The sequence below is a fragment of the Austrofundulus limnaeus genome, unplaced genomic scaffold, assembly GCF_001266775.1.
Source record: "Austrofundulus limnaeus strain Quisiro unplaced genomic scaffold, Austrofundulus_limnaeus-1.0 Scaffold32, whole genome shotgun sequence".
Taxonomy (NCBI): domain Eukaryota; kingdom Metazoa; phylum Chordata; class Actinopteri; order Cyprinodontiformes; family Rivulidae; genus Austrofundulus; species Austrofundulus limnaeus.
This window is the reverse complement of record NW_013952434.1, coordinates 224,859-231,010: the sequence shown is the minus strand read 5'-3', so window position 1 is coordinate 231,010 and position 6,152 is coordinate 224,859. Positions and strand designations below refer to the sequence as shown.

Sequence of the window (6,152 nt, the reverse complement as noted above, 5' to 3'; positions counted from 1 at the left end):
TGTGTGTGTGTGTGTGTGTGTGTAGGTGGGGGGGGGGTGATCATGATGAACTTACAAAAACACACTTCCAAATTTTCATGCCATGATATTAAGAGACATGGTTGATTCCAGTATTCATTCAGTAACTAAGTTAAATTAAACTTTAAAGAACTAGTCAACCATTATTGTGAATGTTTCTTCCTGTTAAAAACTCCTAAAATTATGTTYTCAAACTCTTTTTGTTGAACAAACTGACAAAGTATTTTTTTTAACAAAGAGAAACACAAGTGCATCACATGAAACCTGTGTAAAATAGAGAAATGGGAAGGCAGAACATAAATTGTACATTAGCTATAAGTGTTTGCTCTTGTTTTTCTAAAAATAAAAACACTTTCAGGATAAATTTTATTTTTTTAAAGAACTATAGCCTACAAATCTGTTTTAGACAAATTATCCTCCTGARTTTCCTCTTCAATCGGTGATGATTTGTAAATAAATCCGATTAGCTTGTAAGGAGATAAAGCTATAATTCCACATAGGATTTGGGAGCTCTTTGAAATGAATGTTGTTGAGCACAGTCCATATTCTTTAAGCTATTTACATTTAGCCTTTGGTYAAWTTTAGCTRGTCTTTTGTTATTTTTAGCRATCTTTTTGCTACTACAGGTTTTAGTTACCCTTTTGATAAATTCAGCTTGTGATTAATGCTTTTAGCTAATCTTCTGATAATTTTAGCTTGTGCTACTTTTAGTTTTAACTATTTTGCTTTTAGGTGTTTTGCTACTTTCAGTTTTTAGCTTATTGATTTTAGCTGTTTTACTAATTTTAGCTTACCTTTGCTACATCTAGCTTTTAGCTACCTTTTTACTTTTAATTTTTACTCCTTTAGTGTTTTGCTACTTTTAGTTTTTAGCTGTTTTACTGTAGCTTTGCTCTTTAGATTGTAGCTACAATTTGTTTCATGCTTTTGTTTTGCAACATTTAGTATTTTGCTGCTTTTATTTTCTAGTAAGCATTTTTGCTACTGTGTGCTTTTAGCTAGTGTTCTGCTTATTTTGCAATTCAGTTTCAGCTTCTTTCAGCAACACATGCAGAAATGCAATTTCTCTAGTGTTATTTTTCATGTTTGCTTATATCAAGAGCAAAACCCAGTTAACAGAAAGATTTTGAGTTAATGAGAGGAAGCTGCGAGGCTCACAGTGAGCTTTAGCTGTCTGTGGTCTCAGGTGTGCWGGTCGCTGCTTATTATGAAACCAGTGAAGCGCGTCGCAGCCAATCAAAGCTGAGAAGCAGAAAATTAGTTCTTTTTCTCGCTCTTCCTCCGAGCTGCAGTTCGCCACATCGGCCACTAGATGGCGAAAAAACCCCGTTCTCGACGGGCGGCTGGTCCCTGGGTATCGTGCGCTCTCTCCGCGGCCCCCCCGAAGGAACAAGCGGATTCCCAAAGTCCAGTTGAAGTGCGCCGTCCTGATCCTGCACATCTTCAGAGTAAAAAGCTGTTCGGAGCGCCTCCTCGTCGCGGGTTCGAGCTGCCAGCGACACGAACCGGGTCGAGCTCTGCAGTGTGAAAAGGGAGGGTTGTGAAGAGAGGTGGACAGGGGGGGTGTTGGAGGTGGTGGCGGTGGTGGAGGGGGGCACATAAAGGACCACATGAGTGAGATGGGTCCGGAGGMGGTGAGGCAGGCATCCGTGATTGTCAAGTGAACGGCGGCCGAAGTTCTTCTGCTCCGCTCGGATCTTCTCCTGCAGGACACTCAGGTGAGTTTGCTTTTTTCTCTGCAGGAAACTGGAGCAGTTTTCAGACCCAATTCTGGATTTTCCCCCAACATATGACTCACATATAATGTAATAATGCATGCAACCTAATAATTATCAGCTTGATGTTTATTGTTTTGGTCAAAGACAGAAAGATAAAACTATTATTTAAAAAAAATATAAGAGATGACCTATTTTATTCTCTTACTAACATGAGGAAAAATATAATTTCCTGAAGAGAGAGGCTCCACCATCCCATCTCATTTTACTTCTGTTTGCTTTCTTCTCCATCCCTCGCCCACAAACTCTCCACATCCCATATGTCAACTCAAAAACCACAGAAAGTTTGTGGCTCCAGTCAAGTTCACTTTGCATAACCCAATGAATTTTCAGGTGCACAATCAAAAAAAAAAAAAAAAAAAAAAAACATGCTGGTTTAGGTGGCTGAATGTTGCCTCTTTCTTTGGCTGCTAATCAATATGTGACCGACCAATTACAGCAGGTGTCATGGACCTTCCTGTGACTGAAGGGTTGGTGCCAGATCTCTGTCACAGTCACTGTTGCATATGTGAGGGTGAATGGTCACGCTCACAAATCTGCCATGCACACACCTGAGTCAAGGGTCAAGGCAGTCGAGCGGCGGTGATTGTCACAGTGTGCAGGAAATCAAAGCACGCAGCGGCTTGATTCTGACCCAGCTCTCTGCAATCAGTCCCTGCTATTCTGGCTTTTATTTCAGAATGACAGGGAAAAACATAAAATGTGCCAAACTCTTCTTATGCTATTTGAGTAATCCAGAAGAGCACGGAAAGTGAAGTCTCTGCATCTACAAGAAACTGATTTTTCCCGCCAAGAAAGTTCAAAAAGGAAAAAAAAAAAAAATCAAACCAACAAATGAGATTATTTTGATCTTTTGTGTGTTTTCCTAAACTTTGCCCAGTTGAGTTTTGTGAAATTTTCTAATTTTTTTCACTTTTGTCATGTTTTACCCAACAGCGTTGCGTTTTTTGCACCTCGGAGCCAGCAGAGATTGGCGTTATCGCTCGCATAAATATCCAAAATGAGCCAGCTGACGATTTTTTTTTCTTCTTCTTTTTGCGAAACACTGACGCCAGCGCGAGATCGTGTGATGAAGTGTGATGTGAAAATTAATTGTCACCTCCGGCTATGTGTAGCACGTGTGACAGCTGACGCTTTTTTTTTTCCTCTTTTTTTTTTCTTTTGCTGAACTGCAAGGGCAGATTCAGAAGATGGATGTAGGAACTCTTCCACATCTCCCTTCGCGTGTCATGTGCTGTCAACCAGAACGGACAGGCATCTGCTGTTTCCCACACACACACACACACACAGAGGGAAACAACTGGAAACTACAGCTTCTCACCACTCCCACATCGCTTGGTTGTATTTCCAAACACCTGCCATGTGGCTCGGTCCACGCTCGTTGTGTCTGTATACAGTCTGTTCACCGTGCTTATAGCTAAAAATAATCGCTCAGAACATGAATTATGGACGATGGAGGGAGAGAGAGAAAGACATTCAGGTCAGAGTCAGACCCAGTTCCACGAGCTTCCTTCTCTGAGGATGATACTACCAGACCGCAGTATTAAAATTCAGCTGGTCTCGCTCTAGAACCGGCGTTCATCCTGCAGCTTACTGGACCCAGGGATTCGTTAGAGCTCCAACCTGGACTTTAACGGTGTGCAAGCTGGCCCCATAAATTTGGGGATTAATTATGCATGTGATGCAGCTTTTCCACCATAATAGCAATAACCTGACATTTCAGTTTAGGTGTTTAGCGCTAGGCTGGTGTAGCGTTTGAGTTACCAGCTGCATTGCCCCATTAGATGTCTTGGTTTTTCTACTTTAGGGGTAGATTTAAGTGTTCTGAGAGCTGCTCTCGTTTTACTTGTCCAGCAGAATGATGCCTTCGCTGTATCTTCTCTTTAAAGCTCCCATGGGTCGATGATTTGCCTGGATACAGCTCGGTCTGGATGTTTTAAAAAAGGCCTATCAACACCTCTACAGTCCACTGATTAGCGCTTGTGTCACTTTTACACCCGTAGATTTTGTGCGCCATGAATATATCCAGCATTGCTTGTTAATTTGTGAGCGTGACAGTTGCTGGTTTGCTAATTGCRTCTCCTAAAATGGAGACGGTTTACTCCGGACTCAAGTCTTTGTTCCTAATCTAACAGCCCTAATCTTTAAGAACGAAGAACAAATAAAAACTGGCATTGATCTTTAACTTTAAACAAACTTCCAGCTCTTTCAAAAGCAGCGGGGGCAGGGCGACGGCTCTCATGCACTGGCAGATAAAATGGAGAGAGCTGAGGAAAAGGGAGACGACTGTGGAGTTCGAGACAAAGTGTAAGGCTGGAGCTTTTCAGTGAGGGTAATAGGAGCAAGGCTGTGGAGAGCTTTGAAAGTGATGTGGGGGAAGAGTCTGAAATTTACAGGATTCTGGACACGAAGCTAGAGGAGTTGTTTGCGGGTTGGAGGGATTTGTTCAGTCGTTGGAGTTCTGGTGAAAATATGAGAAGCAGAGTTGTGAACTGTGCGGTAGACCAGTAAACCGGAAGGGCTGCTTCCAGCTTGRAACAATTACCACAGATGGTTAATAGTGTGTAGATAAAAGTACGCTGAATGACTATTAATATGTTTTTCTAAAGAAAGTATTAAGATGACTCATAGACTCTTAAGTGAAGGGAGTGATTGTGGAATCATAGATGGCGATTGAGAAATGTGGACATKTAGAGAAGGTGAAATCTAAAGTTTTGGGCAAGCCAAATCTTAAGGTCTTGGAAACTTCCAGACAAAAAGGGAAGAGGTACAGAAGTGGATTTAGCAGAGAGGTTAAACTGTTAGCTTAGCAGTAAAACTGAATATTGTGCTTAATGAAAACAGAACCCAGAGKATAGAGGATAAAATATTTAAAAGTGGAGGGGTCCCAGAAATGAGCCCTGAGGAACACAACAGGTGACACCAAACGGAGGTAAACAAGGGACAGATGTGTTGGGGATGGAAGCAAGAGGACAAGTTTAGAGGAAAGAGCTGAATCAGAAACTATCAGCAGTCTTTTGGGTAAAAAAAAAAAAAACAGGTTTCTCATAAAAATTGTACGTTCTTAGACGATCACGAACCTCTCTGTGCTCTCTCTTTTTTCCCAAACAGTAAATGTCTGACTAGATTAGTGAGATAGTTTTTTCACTTTCAGTTGTTTTGTTGGGTTTAGGGAAAAAAAATACATTAGTTGGGCTTAGAAAAGGTCAAACCTTACAGTGAAATTGATTGCGCACCATCTATCTTACTGGAAAAAACATCAAAAGGACCCTGAATGAAACGTTTTTTCAGCCTTTTGCACCCGTCACTACAGGCGACGAGGCGATGAGGTGGGCTGCTAACAGTCAAAGCAGGTGCTCTAAACAAGAGAGCAATTACCTGCCCTCGTCGTGAACTGAACCTTTATAGACTCGCTCTGCTCATGTTGTAGATGGGCTTAAGAATGTGCCTGAGTTTTGCCCTTCGAGACTCCAAGTCCTTTTATTCAGAAGTATACGCTCACACAGGTGCAGGGAATTATTAGCGGGGTAAGGGAGATCATGGAGCCGAGCTCCCACACAGTGCTGAGGAGTGGTCCTATTAGGCAGGATAACTGAAAACACCTGCGTGGGTGGCTGCTGAACCATAGAGATTTTTACATGCTATTGACTGCCTGTGTTCCAGCTGCGATACTCATTACCAACAGTTTTCCTTGATCAATATTAATGTGTTCATGATTTATCTCCTGGTGGAATTTACTATTTTTCTTTCCTATGATGGGGCTGAAACAGCATTTGATCATCACAGAATACCGTAAATGAAAAGCAGCTGATGTGCTTTCTCACAAATAAGCATATTCTCCTTATGTTTTACTGTGAAAATGTGATTAATTATTAACAATTCATTCTACATGATCAAAGAACAAATGTCTGTGTCACAGGGATTAGATACTTGAGGATATTTCTATTTAAGGCCTGCGAACATTATCCAGTCTTTGGAAACCAGAGGAGAGACCTGCATGTGTCCTGGAGACTCAGCAGCTCTCACTTTGTGGTGATTGTGTATGTTAGTGTGTGCACTTTTTTGTGCAATATTCCACTTGCCCATACCCTCAAGTACAGTATGTGTGTGCATTCACAATGTGAGAGTGTATTTGTGTTTGTACYGTACAGTTAGACGTGTATTTGTGTGTATTTTGAGCCTGGTGTCTGAAATTCAGGAATGTCACAGTCCTGACCTTGTCCTCCTGAACGCTGTTTGCTTAGTCAGGCCTGCTGCACCTGCCTCTGTCAAGACAAACATCCATCCATCCATCCATCCATCCATCCATCCATCCATCCATCCATCCATCCATCCATCCATCCATCCATCCATTCAACC

At 41.7% G+C, this 6,152-nt stretch overlaps 1 protein-coding gene across 1 annotated transcript in view; it reads left to right on the top strand.

The window, feature by feature from the left end:
* Nucleotides 1–1,596: 1,596 nt before the first annotated feature.
* Nucleotides 1,597–6,152, top strand: part of cpne4b (copine IVb) — a 33,069-nt gene continuing 28,513 nt past the window's right edge. The window contains exon 1 of the mRNA XM_014005645.1: nt 1,597–1,736. The gene's annotated coding sequence lies outside the window, so the exon portion shown is untranslated. The remainder of the gene's footprint in view (nt 1,737–6,152) is intronic.